Raw genomic sequence first — 23,365 nt, 5'->3', positions numbered from 1 at the left:
GCAGGGTTCAGAGGCTCAGCTCCGAGTGACTCCAGCTCGCCAGGTCACGATGGGATGAAGCTCTCTCTTTGTGGAATGTTAAAAAGGGCCTCGGGTCTCCTGGGATTTGGAATGAATCCTGCAGAAACCTCTTGAGCCATCCTGATAGGGAGGTGCCATCGAGGGGCAGGAGGGGGTTGAAAGATGGTGTCACCCTCTCACTGGCCTCCAGGGTGCCGGGGTCTTCTTGCGGGGTGGAGTGTGTCATAGAAAAGGATCGGCAGACAACGGCAGCAGCTGCAGGGAAGGGCCAAGGGAGTCGAAGACAAGAGCAGATGTTGTACACCTGAAACTTACATAACATTGACCAACGGTACCCCAATACACTTAATTTATAAAATAAAAAAAGCTTTCCACCAACAGGCTCCTCTTCAAACCAAACTCCGCTGCCCAGAGGCATTCCAGGGAAATGCAAATGATGTGAACAAACGAAAAGAAGCTGAACCTCACAGGCCGTCAGGGGAATGCAAATTAAAGTAATCGGTCCATGGAGACTTGGCAAAGGTGTTAAACATAGTTGCACCAGGGGGCTCTCCGGTGCTGCTGGCAGAGACGTGAGTCAGCGCGACCTTTCTGGAAGGCCGCCGGGCGCTACAGGTCAAGAGCCTAACAAGCAGCCCTCTCCTGGGACCCACCTGCTAGAACTTCCCCCAGAGAACGCACCAGAGCACAGACTGTCCTGCCAAAGATGTCCCTTGCAGTGTTAGCTATACACGTGAAAAATTGGTGTCAACGCTGATGTCCCAAATAGGGAACATTTTAAGATAAACGATGGAACAGCCCCATGATGGAATTCTGTAGAACTATTAAAAACCACACTTTTGGACACTAACAAATGACATGGAAAAATAGTGAAATACAATGTGAAGTGAAAAAAAGCTGCAGGCGAAAAAGTGCGTATGTTCTCCCAGAGAAAGGGGCTGGAAGATGTCAATCTTTGGGGAGAGGGTACAAGTGATTTTTTTCTTTATACTTTCTGCATATGCTGTAATGTTTAATATTGAACATAAAGTATAATAATAACATGTGTAATTTAAAAATCAAGTTGTTGTTAACAACAATCACATGGACAGTAGAGGAATTCCTTTCAGCTCAAGGGAAAGGTGTCAGTATTTCTAATTCCCTTCTACGTGCCAGGCCCTGGCCTTTGGCGCCTCAGTCAGTCCTCAGGACAGACCAGGGAGGGATGTGTCCTCTCATCCCTCCATCACCTCTCCCCTCCCCCAACTTTATTCCGTGACCACACTTCCTGTTTTGCTGGGAAGGGCGAAGCTCTAAGAAGGGAATGTCCACCATCTCCCACCGGCGCACCCCCTCCCGCCTGCCTCTGAGCCCAGGTGTCTGCTCTCCTGGTCTCACAGAGGACGCACTGTGCTCTGCACCAAAGCTCCGTCCACCTGCGCGAGGACTTTTCTCCAGCAGTTCTTCCCTACCTCACACCGCCCATTTCTCCTCTGTGTGGGACCATCCTGTCTGGCAAACATGCCGTCACAGCCACCTCCTGCTACGCTCCCCCCCCCTTCCACACCTGCTTCGAAATCCATCTCCTGCAAAGGGTTGTCTGGATTCGCTGAATACATTTCCTCCTGTCTTCTCTTAAACCCCTGAAGTCAAGCTGTCTGTCACTGCACCCCACGCCTTTGGAGTTGTTTGTATCAAGCTCAGGGTTGACTGTGTTACTAAATAACAGTCGATTCTCAGTCCTCATCTTGCTCAGTCTCTCACAGCAGCCATGAGGCAGTTGAAACAGTTGAGGCTCCTGGAGACTTCGCTCCACTGCCTGCAGTCGACACTCCCCTTGTTCCCGCCTACATCACAGGCTGCCCATTCCCGGTGGCGCACGCTGCTCTCTCCACAGTGGAGTCCTGGCTGCTCCCGGACACACCTGCCTGCTATGCTTTCTCTTATTCTCAGGCCTCGGCTCACGTTGCACCTCCCCAGTGAGGCTTCCTGTCCTGCTCATCCTGTTGAAACCTGCAGCTTCCCCCCATGTCCCCTCTCCCTGCCTCCTGGTCTCGATCTGGTATACAGGGCCCAGCAGAGGTAACGCCTGCGTGAGTGTGGCTGGTGGGGTGCGTGACTGTCTCACACGAGATGGACAGCAATTGAACAATTCACCTAAAACACCCTGTGGTGTGCTGAGTGTGATGCTGTGATGTCACAGGATAAAATCACATACTTGTAACTTTGTGATAAAAGGTTTTGTACTGAAAGGGGGCGATATTTGCACCTGAGCCCATCCTACGTAGTTTATTTTGAATGTCCTTGTTGTCTGGAATGTAAGCTGCAGGAGCTCAGAGTCTCTTTTCTGCTTTGTTCACTGCTAATCCCCCACACCTGGATCGGTGCCTGGCCTATGAGACACTTTGAGCGTTTGTTGAATGAATGAAGGAAGGAAAGAAGGGAAGAATGATCAAAAACTCATAGTGACTGAAAAGAGCTTCGCACCCTACTGGGCGTTTTGAAAATGCATTACTAATGTCAAGAAGAGAAAGGAAATTGGCCGTGAGTATTTCCTTTCTGTTCCCATTAGAGCCTCTAATGAGACAGCACAGCGGTGTTATTCTAAAACAGCAGCTGCAGCTTCGTGGTGTTGACTGAAGTGCTAAGTGCTTCTGTTCCTTTGCCCTAACAGGTGAGCAGGTGTGCTTGCTCATCTCCCGCCCTGACTGCCACCAGGCTGGTTCCCCCATTGTTGTCTGACTTCTCTTCTTCTGGGATTCAGCTGGTCACTACGTCCAGTGATATAATTGTTTGAGCACCTACTACGTGTAGGGTTCTCTAGTTCCCTGTCTGAATTGTAAGTCCATTGCGCGCCACAGAACATACAACAAACATTGGTGCCAGAACCCTGGGTGTCCCCACTCCTGGGAATGGCTGTGCTCAGCATCTCCAGTCTCCAGATGTGCTGAGGATGTCCCCTGTCTGCCAGAAGGTCATGACAGGACGTGGGGTCACGTAGTGGTTCCCAGGCTCTTCCCTCGGACTCTACATCTGTGTCAGAAACTTCTGGGCCCTGTTCCCATGATGGTGGTGACGACCTATTGATTGAAGCCACGAACGGCGCCTGCCGCAAATTTGGATCCGTGATCCCCTTACGATAACTGAAGCTTCTCCGCACACTGGAATGTCGCTGTCCCTGGAAGGAGCACTGTTCTTCGAGCCAAAAGACCGGGTCTCACTCGTGGTTCTGCACCTACCGGCTGTGCCGTCCTGAGCAAGTTACTCTGCCTTTCAAAGTCAATGTCCTTGCCCATAAAACCGAAGCAGGAAACCCTCCCGGCTCCCTGTGCCGAGGTGCAGAGAGGGTCAACGATAGGTGGTTCTCGAAGGGACGCAGGATGAGGACTAGTAAATCCCCGTGTCCCCCTCTCCCCTCAACACTGCCCTGCACACGTGGCTGCCACCTCACCTCCCCTTGGATCTGTCTCTTCAGAAATATCAGCTGAGGTCTTATGCAGGCGGGTTGTCCTGTCTGCTCTTTTCTTTCCAATTTCATTCATGAGATTCATATTAAGAATAAGTTTGCTGTTCAGCTGGGAATTTCTTTAGGGCAGTGGCAGGGTCTCCCCAGCCAGGACCCGCAGTACACACAGGGTCCCATCACACCTGCTTCAAAGGAGCCCGGAGGGCCTGGGGTCAGAGGGAGCCCCCTGCCGACGGAGCGACAGCTTCCCAAAAGGGACCTGAGAACCAGGTTTCTTCTCCAGGCACAGTCCACGGGGAGCTTTTCCTTTGGCTCCTCCAAGCAGGCCGACTTCCTCACTGAACGTCTTTGCCAGCTGCTTTCAATCCTAATATTTTGGCAGCCTAGCCGCATGCTGTTCTACGAAAGAGCTGGGAAACCGCTAATGATCCAATATTAGCATCCTCTCAGCTCTCCCATGTTCCTGCCCAGAACCCAAGGTTGACGATGGTTCACGCCCTCTGCCCTGGGCCTGCTTGCCCCTGCCCTGGGCCTCACACTCCAGAGCCCCACCCCCAAACCCCAGACACTGTATTTATGAAGGAAAATATGGCCACCTCTGTCGCTTGGGATCAGCTGCTCAACTCTGGGACAGCATGACCCACAACTTGCACACACCCCCTCGAAGGACAGCAATCAGGACCCAGGACAATGCTTCTCCACATCTCTTGTCTTTTGTCCTTGAGCAAAATGGCTGTGTGCGAACATCAAGATCTGCGGGCTGTGTTGCTTCTGACGTTAGAGATGGACGTTATTTCAGGACGTGTCTTAACGGGGGAAGGCGGGGGATTGATTGGCAGAAGCGCTCAGGTAAAAGACTAATTAAAATGTCAACCCTTCTTCTCACAAAGCGAGGATGCAGTAGACTCTCGCACAACGCATCGTGTGGCACGCGTTTCCTGCTTCTCTCCGTGTTCCTGTTTGTCATTCCAGACTTACCTACAATCAGTGCCGTGTTCGCAACAACTGCACATCGCAGCGGGGAAGGAGCATCCTGCAACATTAAACAGCACGCGTGACTCTCATGTGGATGCGGGTGTGTGCGGATGTGTGTATAGCCAGGGCTCCTCGGCCGTGGCCCTGCTGACAACTTAAACTGGTTAACTCTTTGTTGTGGGGACTGTCCTCTGCAGTGTAGGCTGGTGAGCTGCATCCCTGGCCTCTACCCACGAGACACCAGCAGCAAGCTGCACCAACCAAGGAGTCTCCAGATATTGTCACGTGCTCCTGGGGGACAAAGTCACCCCCGGAGGAGAACCATTGCTCTAGACATGATGTATAGAAAGAGCGATGCTGTCTTCTTAAAAGGTTTCAGGGAGAGAGAGAGAAACACTGATCAGCCGCCTCCTGCACTCAACCCAACCGGGGATTGAGCCCAAATCCGGGCATGTGTCCTCACTGGGAATCAAGGCAAACAACCCCTGGGTCACAGGATGATTCTCCAACCAACTGAGCCACAGCAGCCAGGGCAAGAGCGATGCTACTTTTTTCACCTTGGCAACTACATGGACATTGCCTCATAGAATTGTGGGAGTAGTTTTATTTTGCTTCATTTAAATAATTATGATTAAACATTTTTATATTCTTTCATTATAATTTGTACTTTCCTCTTCATTTACTATATTAAAAGAAATACTTCTTTTTGGAAAATGTCTGTTCAGATCATTTAGTTTGATCTACGCTCCAGGATGGAAAACACACTGAGATTTTGGTCACTGGGAACACACCCACATTATGTTTCTTTAACCCAGGTCATAATCATTAGGAGGACACATGCAATGTGAATTTCTCCGTTGTGTAACTGCATGATTAGCGATTTGTTGAAATAAAAACAGAGAACATAAGATTAATGGAATAAATATGTAATAATTAATTACAGATGCTTTTTTACTGTTCACCCCAACATCACTGGCCCATCAGCCAAGGTTTGCGTAATAATAACTTATCAGTTGGCTTTGTTGTTTGGCTAAGTTTCAGTCATCGCGAAACTGTAGCTTCATGGAATGTATTTTTGTTTTGTTGTTTTTCAGATATGTTTGTCAGAGCAGGATGGGAGAATGTGTTTTATTGAACACTTTATTCACTTGGTTCAGAGCTTTAAACTATTCAGATGCGTGGCCCTTTGGTCCCCATTTATCCTTGTGCCATGGTGTCCGCACACATGAAGGACAGGTCTGGTCTCGTCCCCTTGACCCGCAGCCTCGGAGCCTTAAAGGGGCTGTGCCGGTGCAGGTGCTGGAGAGGTGGGGGTGGGGGGCAGGAGAGCCGGGTGACAGCAGGGGGTGGAGGAGGCTAAAGGGGGCGCTGGTTGATCAATCACAGGTCTGAGGCATGGATGCACCCCCAGCAAAGCAGGCCAAGTTGCGTATTCCTTCATGGGGACGTCCTTCTCTCACCCGAGACTCCAGGTTTCACCCGCCCACCCCAGTGAGTGCTCAGAATCCCCCCCAAACACAACTTGACCCACCTTGCACTTACTTATCACTGAGTATTTATGGACCACCTCTGCTGTGCCTAGTACCCGCTGGCCCAGGAGATTTCAAACAGCTCTTGCTCCTAAGCTCATCTAGAGGGGGGAGGGGCCTTATCCTCACCCCTTACTGGGTCTCCCTCCCTCTTTCCCGTTCTTTGTCTTCCCTGAGCCACAATGCAGCAGAGAAACACGTGTTTGAGTCACTGCATTAATTAAGTGCCATGTTCACTTCTCAGGGTCTTGCTTCCTGCTCCTCTAAACAAGAACTCCTTTAATTTAACTCAACAGGGACTTCTGTCACCTGACAGGTGTGGACTTGTCCTCAGAGGATGCAACGATCCAGAACAAGATAGGTTCCTGGCGTTAAGGACATGCCACGCCAGTAGGGAGGCAGGCAGGTGAGAAATGAGCTCCAGATGCTGGGCGAGGATCCACACCAAGTGTCATGACAAGAGGCATTGTTTGAACTTGGCTTGCAGGACACACAGATGTAGCTGTGTCCTGCAAGCAGGCGCAGGAGGGCAGACAGAGCACGACCAGAAAGGACCAGCACCTGAGGCAGGGAGCCGGCAGGTGGCGTGTCGAGGGTGCTCTGCAGGTTCCAGATTCCTTGGGTTGCATCCTAGCGGTGTGAACGGCGGTCTGTACACCACAGAGCTTATGTTAGTCCTGGGATGTAGGGCCCTAGCCGCCGAAAGTAATTGCTTCTAGGGCTTTCTGGCCCTAGACGCTAGGCCTGCCCTTTCCACAGCCTTCGACAGAGGTAAGGGCAAGGGCCAGAAGCCGGGCTGAAGTCGCCCTGGCTAGTTAGTTCATTAGTGGCACTGATTGGCTGCCTCCCCTCTCAGGGTGGCTGTGGAGATGGGAAGAGAGAAGGGGGGTGGTGCGTGCATGCATGAGAGAGAGAGAGATGGGTGAGGCCTTGTTCCCACAGTTGTCAAAGAATTAGAAGACATCACTCTCATCAAGGAACAAACACCCGTGTTTGGGAGAAGAACATGCCTGCGAAACGCGTGAGGAGTGACTTGAACTCTGGAAGGCTTGCAAACAAAGCTTCATGAGGTAAATCACATGGAGAGAGTCCCCCAGGCCTAGAGGGTCACAAGGGAGAGAGTGACACGGTGGAAGGGTTAATCCAATGTCCACTTAAACAAGACACGTGTGGACTGGCCAGGAAGGGCACGGGTTCTAGGCAGGCGACGCACCGGGGCAGGTGAACCGGCGAGAAGTGCGGCCCAAGAGCAGGCAGAGGCCACTGGGCCGGCAGAGAGGGCTGCTGTGCCGAAGGGCAAGGGTCGAGGCTGAGGTCAGGCACGGGGACAAGGGCGGTGGGGTGAGGACCTGGGCTGGGAGGAGGCTGAAGGAGACTTTCTTAGAAAGGCCGTTCACATGTCACTAGCATGGAGGCCACGGCGTGAGTAGACGAGTGTCCATGTCACAGGCAAAGTGGTCAGAAGGGACAGACCCAGGCTACAAAGACTGTTTTTTTCAAATGATGTGACGAACAGAAAGTCCAGTGGTTATAAGAGCTCAGCAAGGTGGTGACTCGGGACGGGCAGAGGAGCCTGTCCCTACCATGCACTGCATACGGTAGGACTGCAGCTGCCACACTCCTGTAGCTCCCTGCGGGACCAGCTGGAGGGACCAGCAGCCCCGGCCTCCCTCCAGGGCCCCTTTATTGGCCCACCTGTTAGGGTCACTTCTCAGGGCATCTCTCCCAGGTCCTATGGCCTCCTGTCCCCTTGGAGTCCTGGTCACAAACTTCAGGACTGCTTTCCCATGGAGCAAACACACACCCCTGCCAAGAACTCACCAGGCTCAGGCCCAATCAACTGTCATCTGAAACAATCCTTTCTTGGATGGGAGCCGGGCCAGGATTAATGTTCCCCACTCAGCTCCAAACCAAGACCTTCTATAAAATATTCTGGAGGCTTCTTTGGATCATCATTATCCTAGTTACACGGTACCATTCGTCAGACGGTCTCCAAGTCTGTCCTACCAGGGGTTATTGAAGTTGGCTCATTTTGCAGCTGCATCTTCAAAGCTGCGACAAGATTCAAGGATTCTCTATCGCCTCAAAGGGAATGTTTATCCTTCAGTGCTTCTCAGGTTTTTGCACCAAAGTTTTAAAGCAGGGAGGAAACACAATCATATTTGTGCTTTGGAAAGCGTTCCCTGGCTGAGACCGGGGCAGGACAGTAGGCAGGGCGGTGGGGCGGGAGTCTGTGGCAGAGGCGATGACTAGGACCTCGAAAGGGGCAGTGAGGCAGGATGGAGGGAGGGAGGGAAGGGAGCAGGGGGTCCTGAGACCCGACTCTCCCCGACTTGTTCATTTTGCTGTTTTCTGTGACCTGCAAATTGATGAAATGACCTTAAAAAGCCTCCTGCCTCCAACGCTCAAAGTCTTTTATTCAAACCAGTCACCTGGAAAGCTTGCCTCCCACTGGTGCTTAATTCACTCAAGGAAAGATTAGAAGAACCTGGTTACCAAGCTTTGAAAAGTTGCTCATGAAATTCAGCAGGAGCCTGTAATCCTCAGAGACTTCTATTTTTACCAAAACACACAGAGAGAAGTGGAGAATTTTCAAATGAATTAGACATGAGATTGATCTTTTTATACAAAAGAAGAGAGAAAAGCAACGGTGATACTGAGTTTGAACTCACCCCCCCCCCCAACATCCCCACACACAGACTGCCCACTCTCCCTGAGGTCCCTAAATGGCTTAGTCAGGCCTGAGCAATGGCCTTGACCCAGAGCAGACCATGGCAGGGGCTGGTGGCCAGACACACCCTGTGGTTTCCAAGACATTGAACATGACCCACAGCCTCCCAGACAGGGCTGCTTCCAGCTGGGGAAGAGCTGGATGGAATGACCCCTCCAGCCCTACTGGAATCGCAAGAGCGGCTTCCACTGTGAGTGATGGTTGGTGTTGAGGAGACTGTCATACAGGACGTGCTCAGGCAAGACTTGGGGTGATCGGCCCTGCACACCCAGTTGGTGAGGCGGAGTCCTGAAGTCAAGGGTTGTTTCCAACCGTTGCTCCGTATTTGTCCAGCTGTGGCCAGGAAGACCGGGGGCGTGGAGGTGCCCGGGGGCCACCTCGCTCTGTACAGGCCTGGCCGGCGGGGGCAGGAGCAACGTATGCATGAAGCAGGAGGGACCAAGGCACTTGCCTGTTTTCGGTGCCAGCATTGTTGTCCAACCCAAAAGAGGAAGGAAGAATTCCAGAAAATTAAGCACAGCGAACTTCCCTAAGCTGGTAATTTCATTTAGAAAGTAATGGGTTATTCCTTTCCAACCAAGGCTCTAGAACTGTGGTTCTTAAAGTCCAGCTTGCAGACCCCTGAAGGTTCCTGAGACCCTTTGAGAAAGCCCTTGGGGTCAAAACTCTTTTCCTATATACTAAGATGTCCTTTACCCGAGTCACTGACCTGACAGTTTCTCTGGTGGTGGGAAACTGTGGACCCTAAAATGGTTCCCTTAACATGATTCAAGTTCAAGGTCCCCACTGCACCAGCCGTCTGTATTCTGCCCGCCCCCACACGCGGGGAAATAAGGGCCAGTCTCACCTAAGAATGTTCTTGATGCAACAGGAAAAATTCTTAATTTTACTAATCTTGACAATTGAGCACATATGTTCTAGTACGCTGCGTGGCAAGAGCGCCTCTGCGTGCTAAGGTGTGACCGAAGAAAGGCGTGCTGTGAGCCGAACTCGGCTTTTATTTAAAAAAAAAAAAAAAAGGACACCATTTTTACTTAAAAGAATCACCGGCAGACAAAATGTGGTTATTCCAACTTGGGTGTTTGGCAAAAATTTTCTAAAATGAACAAAGCGAGCCTGTCATGTCAAAGAAATCAACTGACAGTACGTGTTGCCAATGATAGAATCTGAGCTTTGCACAAAAAAATGTTTTTATTTTTGGAAACTTGCACCCACCACTGTAAGCTTGACAGCTTCCCAGTATTTTAAGGCTTTTCTGACGAGGCTGGTGGTAAAATTAATGAATGGCTTTTTTTATAGCATAAAAGGAAGTGCATCGGCATGCGGGAGATCTGCATAGCTCACTGAATCGCTGTCTCCCGGATGACCAACACACGCCGTCCCCAAATCACACGTGGGTGGGAGATCCATTCGAAGTACAGGACAGAGCCATCCATGGCTTTTAACGTAACCGAGAGTGACAAGTTCACTGATGTGATTTCTGCTTCCAGCAATTTCTCTTTAACTGCCGCTTGTAAAGGGGGTGCGGTACCAATGAGCACTTATAAATAACTGAAAAAGCGATTAAAATACATTTTCTTTTTTCCAACTACTCATGTGCGGAGGCCAGATTTTCTTCATATGCTTCAACCAAAACAACACATCCCAATGGAGCAAATGGAATAAGCCAGATATTGAAGAGAGTTGCAAAAATGTAAAATAATGTCACTCCCCTCAGTTGATATATTTTCGTTTTGGAAAACATAACTATTTAAGAAATAAAAATAAATTTATATTAACATGTAATGGATTTATTCATTTCTTACAATAAGTTACTAAGTACCTTTTTTTATCCTCTAACTTTGAACATCTTGAGGAACCGTGACCCAAATAAATGAATTCAGTGATTAAGTCTTAAGTTATAAGGGGGTCATGTGACCGTGACTGTGGGGCACCTCCTTGATCGGGAACAAGTCACAGCTGGCTCACTCCGCGTCTCCAGGGAGCCTGGGAAGGTCACAGGCACCAAGAGCCACTAACCTCTACATTAAGGGGGCTACAGGATTGGTTCTGGTTTGCAATTTAAAATGCTTTCATGTGCACGACATCATTTTATTCTCAGCCCCTGCCTGGAAGGGCAGCAGGCTCTGCCTCTCACTGATGAGGAACCGAGACTGTGAGAATTGAGTACGTGGGCCCAGACCCAGCTACCAGGGAAACCAGCAGGATTTGCACCTGGGTCCTCGGGCTCCAAGCCCAGAGCTCTTTCTGCTCCCGTAGGCCTTACCTCTGTGCCCACACAAGTCTTGGCCCTTGCCTCTCCTTCTGACCTTTCCCCTGGTTTGGTCTTACGGGCCGAGGGAGGCCGCCTTAAAGGAGAAACTGAAGTTCTATTTCCACCTCGAACTTTCTGTAACTGGCCACGGCTGCTCCGCCCACAGCCTGTGGCCCTGTGTGCCCTGCGACCATTCTGTCCCCCATAGTGACTGCCTGTTAGTAAGGGAAGAGGGCCGGTCCTGACCTACAGGCAGAGACTGTCCCCAGATGTCCCAGGCCCGTTGGCTGCTGTCCTCCGGGAACTGGGTTTGAGAGACCCAGAGGCTGTTGCCAGTTTGGTGGAATGTCCTGGAGCTGAAGGCTCAGACTGACTTAGGGGTTGAGGTGGATACTTTGGATAAAAGATAACAGGCCTTGGAGGACAGGCGGGAAGAGAAGAAGACAGAAAAAGGAGGCCACTGGGAGACAGAGAAGGCGGCCCAGGGTCCTGACTCTCCGATTCCCATGGGGGCCAAACCCCCCTCCCTGCCCTCCAACACAGCCTAGACTTCAGGCCCAGGCTCCCACCCCCACACCTCGTCTTCTAGTGAATTTAAAACTTCTATTTCATTGTAACAAACTGAAACAGTCACAGGTGGTTAGTCGCCGCTGCACGGGACAGAGCAGGTGTAGACAACGTGTCCTTAAATTTTAGCGTGCAGAGCGATAACCTGGGTACTTGTCACAACAACAGACTCCCGGGCTCCCCCCAAGGTTATCCCAGTGTGTGGGTTGGGTGGGGCTGAGGAGGTCTCATTCTTAACCAGCGCCCAGGGCTTCTCGTACAGGTTGGCATGGGACCACTTTCAGAGAGTTACTGATGCTATTTAGATGGGTGTTAGGGCATCCTCTGGAGTTGGCGACCTCAGGCCATTCCCGACTGAGTGTATTTTGGTCCCTAAGCTAGAGGTTCCCATTTAGGTCTCATCCTGTTGAATTGCCGGGATAAAAGAGGCACTTTCTGGAGGTCGATTTTCTGGCTGATTCTTCCTTGGCAGCTCAGAGATCTGTCCCTGTCCGTTTGCTCTGCTTTTGAGAAAAGGAGATTCTGTCGGTGGCAGCAGCTGCTCCTCAAAGGAACCACCTGAGACCGGTCTTCTTCCCTCTTCCTTTCCTGTGGCCCCAGACCGACCTCACCCCCAGAGCCAACCTCTCGGCCCCTACCCTCTCCCTGCACCTGAGTCTTCCCGTGGAGGCCGCGGGGCTCTGGGTCCACTTCTTGGTTAAGAAATCCTCCTTTGCCCTGGCTGGGATGGCTCAGTTGGTTGGAGGATTGTTCTGTAACCCAAAGGTTGTGGGTTCAGTTGCCAGTCAGGGCACATACCTGGGTTGCAGGTTCGATCCCTGGTCCAGGAGCATACCATCCCCTGCCCAGACATGTACAGAAGGCAGCCAATTGATGTTTTGCTCTCACAATGATATTTCTCTCTCTACCTTCCTTTCTCTCTCTCTCTAAAAGCAATGAAAAAAATGTCCTTGGGTAAGGATAAAGACATATTTTTAAAAATCCTCCTATGACTGATTTGAGAAAATGCCCCTTATCCTTCCAGATAGGTCCTTGGACAGTCATTGCCAAGTTTAGTTGGAGCCAGACAGGTGGCAAGAAAGTGACGTTATCACTGTGCCTACATCAATTCTCCCAAGTGACCCATGGCCTCCCAGTTTCGGAATATAAAACAGGGTCATGTTCCTGCTCATGCCCCAAATGCAAGGATCCAGAGCAAGCCCTTCACTTGCTCAAGGAGAAGCTAGCCGGTTTCATGGGACCCTTGGTTAATTCTAGAAACTGCCAAGGAGAGCTTCATGTTGGGCCACAGGCCTGGCTCCCAGCTGCAGCAGCCACGCGGGCTGCCCCGAGCCCGGCTCCCACGCACCCATGGAGCTGCTTGGCGAAGTCTGCCAAGGCCGCCAGTCCGCAGCACAGCCCTGAGCCCCGTGCAGGGGGAGGAGAATGGCCCCTTCCCACTCCCAGGCCACTCTTCACTTTGTCACCGGGATCCTATGAATCCCAGCTTGCACCCAGAATCTTGCAAATAATTCTATCAGTTTGGTTTCTAGAAACCAAACCCAGGGGACAGGGGCAGGTAGAAGACAGAGCCAAAAAACCCTGTGTTCTTACTCCTCCAGCTACAAAATCTAAGCCCCATGCACAAGGACGGGTACAAACTTAGGGGGGCGGGTAAGAACATTTGCAGTAAGTGGGCTCTAGCTCGGCCAGCACTGCTCCTTGTTACAGATGCCGCCCAGCGATCCGGTCAGATGAACCGAGGTGCCTGCCTTCCCCACGCTGCTCTGAGTTGAGGGCATGCGGGTGCCCAGAACGGAGTCAGCAGAGCCAGAGTCACATGGTAGGGAGGGCAGGCCGAGCGGTGAGGGGGAGTCAGAAAGCTTTCCTCTGATAAACGCAAACGTTCCGCCTGTCCTGGAGGGCAGGCGCCCCCTCTGTGTTCTTTTCTTTCCTTGTGCTCGCTTGAAAGCACAGTTCATGGATTCCGGCTTTCCATTCAGTCAGCCCGCTTTCAAAAGACTCCAAGGAAGAGTGGTTAACTCTGGCTTTGAGACCCTCAGGGCAGCCGGGCAGAGGGGAATCTCTCTAGGGCCGCTCCAGCCCTGGGAAGAGTCTATTTCCAGCTCGCAGTTCCTCCCCCACAGCACTCGGTGGAAAGACCCCACCCGCGGGGTCTGCCAGTACCTGGAGTCAGGGCTTGGCATCAGCACAGAGCAGCTACATTCCATCAGATGGAAAGTTCCTTTCGATAATGAGCTATCTGGGAAGGCTTAGGGAACTAATTTTCCTGTCCTCAGACAATCTGGTCCTGCTCACCCTGGGCGTCGCCTGCCAGCCAGCTGCCATCATCAAACACAGAGCCCCAGCACCCCGGGCCCTCGGCTCTGGTCCCTGTCAAGCTGAGCTGCCGTCCATGACTTGGTGAGCGACCTCTGGCTGTGGTTCTGGGGAAGACAGCTGAGAAACAATTTTCTGGAGTTTCCTGACCAGATCTCTCGCCTGTGTCTCTTGAAGCAAATTGTGACTTAAGTAAGATTCACCCCTGGAGGGTCAGGCAGTCACAGTCTCTGGCTCAGTCCTGCCTGGGTGGGACACATCTGGGCGCTGCAGGATTGAGGTCAGGGCTTGCACAGTGAACAGCCTGCTTTCATTGTCTGGGACATAGGGAGGGAGAGAGGGAGGGCAGCTGGATTTCCACAGCTGGTCTTAAATCCAAGAGAGAAGCGGCGAAGGAGGATGAGATCTAGTACATCTGGACATGGCACTGGGGTGGGACAAGGCCGTCCCCTCATACCACAGGGAGATGAAGAGAAGGGCCCTGCTATCAACAGCCCCCCTCTTTTCTTCATCCTCACCCAAGGATGTGCTCATTGATTTGAAAAAGAGAAGGAGGGAGGGAGGGAGGGAGGGAGGGAGGGAGGGAGGGAGGGAGGGAGAGAAACATCGACGTGAGAGAGAAATGCTTACCAGGGATCAGACCCACAACCCTTTGGTGTGCAGGACGATTCTCCAACCCACTGAGCCACACCGCCCCGGGCTGCCCCCCTATCTTGTACCCGGTGCCTTTGAGGCAGTTTACATACGACAGCTGGCTTATTTCTTGTGTCTTTGACCTCAGCCTTGTCATCAATAAGGACATTTTTCTCCTCCCTGACTGCGCACTAGTCCTGCTGGCCATCTCTGCTCACATGTCTTCAATGACCCTCCGTGTGTTGGTGACGCAGAGTCGGGTTTCATCATCCTCTGAGTCCCCAGTGCCTGTACACAATTGCCCATGGACGCTTTCCAGCCTCACACTCAACACAAAGTCCCCTTCGTCTCCTGCATCGCCCCCTGTGACTGTCCTTCTCTCTGTGAATGGCACCATCATCCAAGGCAGGAGCCTGGGATTCATGTCCACAATCATCAAACCCAGCGGTTTCCCCGTGAAATACCCGTCAGGGCGCGTTGTGCCTACCCCACAGCCGTCCCACCTCCTGACGGATCGCCCCTCTGGCCACCCGCATCGCAGTCAGAGATCGGCCCCAACGCTCTAGACCTTGCTGTCTACCTTGAAACTCTACAAGTGTCCTGAATTGTCCTGAATCTGCCCTGGATGTCCCTTCAAGACCTGGCTCCTGCTACCTCTTCAGTGTCACCTGCCTCTCCAGTCCTGGCACACCACACTCCAGCTACACCTGTTGACTTTAGTTCCCAGGGTGTGTTCTTATTCCTTTCTCCAAACCTTTGGAAGCTGTTCCCTCTTTTCACAAATGGTGAGCCCCTGCTCACGCAGGGCTGGCTGACTCTCACGGGTTCTCTGATTCTAGCTGAGACGCCACTTCCTCCAGGAAGACCTCCGGCCTCTTTCCTATGCGCTCCCTTGTCACTCCGTTCTCACCCTTATCCCTGGCATTGTCACCCACTGGACTGTGAACTGTAAGGGTAGAAACAGTGTCTCGCTCTCCACAGACTTCTGAGTGCCAGGCGCAACATCTGGGCACACAGCAGGGGCCCAGAACACTTCTGTCAAGTGGGCGAATGAATGAAGAAATGAATGAGTAACTGGCCCAGCGTTGCTCAGTCATCAGATAGAATGGAACTGGGTTGGAATTAGAATTCCAACCCAGTCCTGTTTGCCTCAGAGCCTGTGGCCTTTCCTCTGAGCTCCGATGGCACGTGTCATCATGCAGATTATTTAAAGCAAGGCTACGTGACCTCTGGAGCTAACACAGTATCTTGGGGGAAAGTGCAGTGAACTCTTGAGGGTGCTTTGAATCTGACATTTGGAAATCACTCTGAGAAGCCACCATGCATCCACTTACCATTCTGGTCTAGAAGACAGGTCTCGTCTTGCTCTTTATCTCAAAACTGGCTTACTTCTTCAAGTCACCTCCTCTTCCCCCTCAGAGCAATGCCTCAGCAAGCATGCAGTTTGCTTCTGAGTCTGTATGAAATATTCCCCAAGAGCTGGGGAGAGAACGGGCCATAACTGTACTTTCTTATTATAGGAAATTGCTTGTCTTTCTGTCCCCGGATTGCGCTGACCTGTTGTTGATGCAATGCGACCAACCGGTATAACCAAAATCAATCAGCCTGGAGAATTTTAACAGAGGCCAAAGAGGAACCTCCTCCTCAGCAGCAATCACTGTAAACACACATCACAATGCCCGCACTTCCGTGAGCCATGGATAAATTCCATTAGCTACCTCTGCTTTATTCAGATGAAGAGTGACATGCAGCTGGGAGATGCAGAGACGCCGCAGGCGCCCTGGAAAGCCTGCGAAGTGGGCTGGCCGGCTGCACCGGGGCGTGAAATAAGCACAATGCATGCGGGCTTCCCACAGCCCTGGGCTGCGATCGCAGACGAGTCCCACCAGGATCCCCCCTGAATGGGGAGACTTTGGCTTGTCTTCTGAGTCCTCAACTACTCAAGTGAAAGCACACTGAAAATGCTTCCTTTGGACTGGATTCAAAATAATCTCGCCAAATTGGGGAGCTGTAGATGGAGCAGTTTGGCCATAAATTGATCGCTATTGAATCTGTGTGATCAATACATGGGGGAACCATTGTGATAGTGTCTGTTCTTCTGTATGTTTTTGAAATTTTTTCATTTTAAAGTAGTTTTGTAAGTGCTGCATGTGAGGATAATCTGGTAAAAGTTTTCTGAGGAATAATTTGGTGTTCTATATTCAAAATGCTTTAAAATGTGTAAATCTTGTGACTCAGAAATTCTCCTTCCAGGAATTTATCTTTAGGAAATAATCATGAATGTGTGAAGAGATTTATCCAGCAGCATGTTCACCACAGTCTTGTTTATTACAGGGAGAGAAAGGAAATAACCTGAGTTGTTATGCTACACTATTATGCAGTCATTAAAATAATGTAGGGTCTCCCTGGCCAGGTGGCTCAATTTGTTAGAGCACCATCCCAAGACATCAAAGGTTATGGGTTCCATCCCCGGTCAGGGCACATACAAGAATCAACCAATGAATGCATATGTAAGGAGAACGACAAATTGATGTCTCTCACTCCCTCTTTCTCTAAAATCAATAAATAAAATTTAAAATAATAGTAATAATATCAGATCTGGTGGTGAGGAGAGTCATTTCATACACTGTTGGTAGGAACAAATTAACTTTGGAAGGCAAATGCTTATTACCCAACCTCATTTAAAATAGGCATATACTTTGACTCAGTGATTAAAAATTTAAGAATTCTTTTCCATCATTGGCATTCTTTACAGTAGAAAACAATTGGAATGATACAAAAGTCCGTCAAACGAGGACTCGAAGGAAGAAGGGCGCCCCACGCGACGGACCGCAGCACCGGCACTGTCTGGATGTAGCCGTAACCGCGGCTCACGTTTTGAAAGCTGAGCGTGGGGCACGTCCCTCAGTGCTTTGCACGTGCTAACTTTTTTAACATACAGACACGGAAACATCTCTGCCTCTGTTAGCTATCGCTGCCCAATGAACGGCTCCAAAACCCAGTGACCTAAAGCAATAGGGTTTTTTCGGCCGACTGACCTTCGGTCGACTCAGTTGCCAGGCCCCCCAGGCAACGCAGAGCCCTTGATGGCCTGGTGGCCTGGTGGCTAAGGACGGGCTGAGTCACGGGAGAAGCTCTTGCCCTGCAGAGCAGACCCCACACTGACCAAGGGAGAGAATCGTGGCTGGTGAGAGCAATGCACGCATTCTTTCCACAGCAAGTGACTCCTCGGGTCCGCTTTCCTTCCGCGGTGCGATGCGGAAGGATTAGACGCACCCTGTCCTCAGCAGCCCGATGTCCGGATCAGGCTTGGTGACAAGCCTGTTTGCCATGGACCGCCTGTACCAGACGACTGGCGTTCTTCATACCGTTTATCCCGGTTAAGACACACGTCTGCTTGGGAGTCTTGTCATCCGATCGGTTTGTGGGATGTGCCAAGTCTTATCATTCTCACCACATGGCACTGAGGTCATCTGAAGACACCTGTGGGTCAGCATGTTTCTTCCTTCTCACAATAAGCCTTGGACACGGTGCCACCCCAGCACAGTGCTTGCCCTCTTCCCAGGCCGCCCGGGATGGCCCTGCCTCGACCTGGCACAGGATTTCTGGGAGATTCTGGTGATTTCTGGGAGAACACACCATCCCAGCCTCCTCAAATGAGCCAAAGACGGCAAACAACGCTTTTTTTCTTTTCTTTCTTTTTTGGTATGTATTGTAATATATACCTTCCTGTTTTCAACTAACAGAAAGAAGAAGTGACAACTTCCAGAGAAAAAGTTGCCAAGTTCCACACACTGTGTGCAATCGTTTGGGCAACCGAAGCAGCCAATCTCTCCCCTGGCTGGGATGGGACGGCCGCTGTCAAGGGCTCAGCCGTTCTCTGCGAGACACTTTTCTCCCTGGAGAACATTAAACTCAATTGGCTGTGAGGTTCTTAAAGCTTCGCTTGAAATTTTAAAGAAACGTGGTTTTTTGGGGTTTTTTTGCTACACATATACCATTTTAATTCTCTAGAAGGAAACTTCCGATTTTTGAAAATTCCGGCTCCCAAACCACATCCTCCTTCTTCCTCACCATGACGGGACTGTCTTTGAAGCGCTCTGTGGTTTACAAAACTGAGGTCTTGAATAACGTTCCAAAAGGCCACGAACTAAATTTAACACTTATTCAAAGTCTTTCTCCCGTTGAAGCTCATCTTGGCTGGATCCTGGCCATGTATACGCTATCCCATTATGACATCATTTGCTGGCAAAAGTCCCCTTCCCATCCACCTGGACACAAGGAAATGGGCAATAATAAATAAGGGTCAATGGCAGTAAAACAGTCTTGTCTCTGCGCTGCACCAACCAAGCCCCCACAGCTCCCTTCCCCCGGGCCACACACACCACACAAAGTCCCTCCACATTCCTCCCGGTGCAGGGCCCGTCTGGGTGGGTGGCCTGGTCCCCCTGGCAGGTATCAGGGTGCACACCCATCCTCCATACCCTGGCCCCGCCTCTGGGCTCACAGTCAGCACAAGGAGGTGACAGAGGTTTCTTTCCTTTACCTGGGGACGTGATTCTTCTTTTAAGACCCCATCTTGGGAGGTTTCATGCTCTGATTTTCTCATGACATACCACCATGTTCAACCTTTTTATGTGACTCACACTGCCCGGGTGATAGTACTGAAAATATTGATCGGCATCATTACCATGTGGTAGCCCCGTTTAGATATCCAGACACAGCATTAAAGCCCGTTTTTTGCGGGTTTCTCCACGAAGCATAGACAACAGGTTGTGACATGTTTGCCTGACAAGGTGGTGGCTCAGAACAGGCGCTTTGGAATCGAACTGTCTGGGTTCCAAGTGCAGCCCTCAGATCTTAGGCAAGTGACAAAGCCTCTCTGAGCCTTTCTTTCCTTAACCACAAAGTGGGGATAATAATGGCCTCTACCTCAGGGGGCTGTTAGTGAATGAAATGGTGCGTGCCCAGCACACAGTAGGTGTTCAGTCATGGTATCTGACCCAGGTCTCCCCTGGGAGCGTCCCCAGGTTCAGCAGGGGCCTGGCCCAGGGACAATGACAGCTCTCTGTCTCTCCTCTGCCACCTCCCAGGACTGAGCTGTACCATGTGGAGTCTCTCCCACCCCAGTGTGAGTTTCCTTCCTGCCTGTGAAGATAGGCAGAAGGGCAGCTCGCGCCCCTCTGCTCTGCTTCAGTCAAAACTCGCCTGCTGTTAGAGCCCCTGGCGACGGCCCTGCCACCCTCGGAGCCCAGGCTGACAGAACAGGATCTTCTTCTTCTGTGGTCTGACATTACCCACTGTCCTTATGGAATTCCTTTGAAATTAAGGTATCAATTTCACTCAGTACCTTCTTCCTTCATAAGAGAATGGAATTGTTTCTTTTTATTTTTGGCTTGGAAAGAGCCAGATCCCTGTTTCCAACCTGAGAGCGACCAGCTCTGTGAGGCCTCGGGGTTCTGGTCCACTCCAGCCCCGGGCTGCCTAGAGACCTAAACCACAGATCAGCCACAGAAGGTTGAGCTCGTGTGGGTGCACTTGTCCTCACTGCAATGCCAGGTGACCCGTACGCTTCACTGAACCCACACGTGGTGCCTTTCCTCATCACTGCAGATCACGTTTTGTGAACAGTGAATACTAAAAGCACAGCTTTAATCAGACGAGAAAATTCAACATATTTGACATTTAAGAGAAGATCATTTTGCTCTAAAAAGCTGGAAACTCCTGCAGTCGTGAGAAGATCACCGGCAGGGAAGGCAGGCCGGGTGTCTGGGGGTGCGACCGGCATCCCTCGCGCCCCCTCCCTGGACCTCAGGACCCTCATCTCTACGGGGAAGGGAGAGGGGGCCTCTGAGCCCCACACTAAACCTTTGTGAGTCTGGACCACTCCCTCCCCGAGACAGGAAGTTGAAGGCTCACAGGGGTGGCTCGCAGTTGGCAAAGAAAACTGCATGAAAGTGCTCCGTAACCACGTAAAGCAAACAGCAGGTCCGCACACTTTGCCCCGCCCTAACACCCTGCGCTTCCCACGGTGGCGGCTGTCCTCGCCTTCAGCGTCCTGTGTCTGTCCTTCAAGAGCGGGTACTGTTGCCATCTTCCCGGCCCTGAGAAGGCGGCTGTGACTGCTTCTCTCCATTACTTACCCACGTCATTTGCTGGGTTTGGTTTTCGTTCTCCATGCCCTCCAAGACCAGAACCTCACCTTGAACAGCCTGATTTCTGTCACCACAGTCTTAACCTCTGTTCCCAGCCGGTGTCCCCTGTCACCCTCGCACTATCATTAACTCATCAGCGAGAGTTGTCATTGCAAACACTCCAACTGTTGCTCAAATATTTGCCCCTTTTCTTCATCAGTTTATTTCAAAGGAATGAAATTCTTGCAGTTGAGTAACGTGTTTAGGAGCTCATTTCGGTTGCGCCTTTGAGTTCGGCTCTCCCCAGCCTTTCCAGCCCCTTTCCATTGTCAAACCCCCACCTCTGCAGTGACCAATCAGAATGCCCCTTTGTGCCTGGACAACCAATCGGAAAACGCTCTGGGTCCGAGGCTTTATTAAGCATCAGTGAGGGGGGATAGCTTCTCTCGTAAAAAAAGAACATAGAAGCCTCCAGCTTCAGGCCCAAGGAAAGAGGATCTCCAGGTGGGGAGGTCCGCGTATTGTAAAATCCAGCTTCCCTTTGTGGAAGGTCTAGACGGAGATCTCAGCCCTCCAAAGCAACAAAGCACTTACAATTCTTCTCCATTTGGAAAGGATTTTTGCTTCTACACCAGGAGGGGCCTGGCTACTCCTTTAATACAATGGCTCCATCATGGACCCAAATTCATGGATGATTTTAACACAGCTAACACAGGCTGGAATTTTCCATTAGACTTTGTTTAATACTAAGGGATAATAAAAAGGAAATGCACAAAGAAAATGTCAGAAACCTTTTTCAAATCGAGTGCAAAGTAGAATGCTTTGCTATTGCCGTTTATAGAGCCCCGCCCACTCCCTCTTCTCTGGGAAGTGGTTACTCTCTAACTCCCAGAGAAGTCTAACTCTAAATGTCCCTTGTATGGATTTCTGGCTTCCAGCAGACCTCTCTTCTTCTACACAAGGCAGCCTCAAGAAGCTAGCAGAGACTTACCCTTATTACCCTCATTCATTCAGCAAGCACTTCCCGCCCCTCTTTGCTGGCTAAGCACGGAGGTGTGAGTACAGTGTGATACCACTCATTCCCTCAGGGTTTGTATTCACCGGGGGCGGGGGCAGCGCCCCCCACACCCAGCCCCGAGCTGCGGGACAGTGCACTATGGTGAGAGACACACAGTGTGCTTTGTAAATCAGACTGAGACATCCAGGAAGAATCTCTAGAGTCTGTCACGCTTGAGAGGAGATGTAAAAGATGAATATGATTTGCTGGGTTTTTAAAAAAGAGAAGGAGAAAGAAGGTCATCGCAGGCAGCAAGTGGGGAAGGGGGTGGAAAAGAGTCTCACTCGTTGGAGAACCAAGTGGCTCCGTGGGGTTGGAACAAAGAGTGCGAGAAAGCATCTCGGATGAGGCCAGAAAGGGGTCAGAGGGCTGGATCAGGAAAGGATTTGTGTACAGAGTGAAACAGTCTTGACCTCGTGCTGAGAGGTGTGGGAAGCCACTGAGTTTTACGCAGGTCAGTGAGAGGATCAGATGGGCGATGCTGAAACTCTAGCTGCAACATATAGAAAAAGAGAAAAGAAGGAGGGAAAAGGATAGCATTCAATCTGGATCCAGATGGGAAGTGATGAGGGGTTCAGCTAAGGTAGATACCATAGAATTTTGTGCGTATTTAAATATGGGAATGGGAGGAAGAGAAAGAAGAAAAGTCTAGAATACCTCCCAGTTTTTGATCGAAAGAATCAGCCACATGGAAACAGCTAACATCATTGAGTACCTACTAGATTCTCATTGTTAGTTGGGGACATGTTAGATGTTTTGCATGCTTTCATTCTACCATTTTATCAAGAGTCTACTATGTGCCAGGCACAGTGTTAGACAATGGGGATACACCAGTGGTGGTGGGTGAAGACAAAGATTCCTGCCTGTATATATAGTATGTAGCAGAGTGATAAATACTAGGGGAGATACTCGAAGCAGGGCAAGGAGACTGGCACTTCCAGTGGCCAGGGAAGACCTCACAGGGAAGTGACTGAGCCACACTGAGACCCTTGGCCCTCTGGGGCTGGACATTCTCAGCAGGCGCCCTGAGGTAGAGTGAACCCAGCAAGTTCAAGGGCTCCGGAAATAGCCCATGTGGCTGGGTGGAGTGAGGAGGGGGTGAGTGGTAAGAGTCGAGGCCAGAGAAGCAGAGCGGGGTGCGGATCACCAGGGTCGAGCAGGCCATTGCCCTGACTCTCAGGCAGTGATGCCACCTGACCTGCATTTGAACAGGATCACGGTGGCACCTGTGCTGGAAAGAGACTGAGGGGCGGAAACCCTAGAATCCACAGACCAGCCAGGAGGCCACGCCGCCCACACAGGTGAGAGGTAATAAAGTCTGAGACCTGGAGGATGGCAGAGGTGACAGAGAAGTAGCGAGTTCTGGATATTTTTGAAGGACTGGCTAATGCTTTACATGCAGCTGTAAGAGACAAAGAAGTCTTTGTCATGACACCAAGTTCAGCCACTGGGGAGCAAGTTGGGGGAGGGAAACAAAAACGGCTCATTCGTGACAAGTTAATTTTGAGACCCTTATTAGGCATTCAAGCAGATTTAAAGCGAGCTATTGGATGTATGAGTCTGGAGCTCAGGAGAGAGGTCTGAACTGAAGCTGTAAATCTGAGTCGTCAGCATAGAGATGGCGCTTAGCACCCTGAGCTTGGATGAGCTCATCGGTTACTGCAGATGGGACAGGGAAGAGGGTCTAAGTTAGGGGGAAG

Source organism: Artibeus jamaicensis, unplaced genomic scaffold (genome assembly GCF_021234435.1).
Source record: "Artibeus jamaicensis isolate MK-2021 breed Jamaican fruit bat unplaced genomic scaffold, CSHL_Jam_final scaffold_1689, whole genome shotgun sequence".
Lineage (NCBI taxonomy): Eukaryota > Metazoa > Chordata > Mammalia > Chiroptera > Phyllostomidae > Artibeus > Artibeus jamaicensis.
This window is presented reverse-complemented; position numbering follows the sequence as displayed.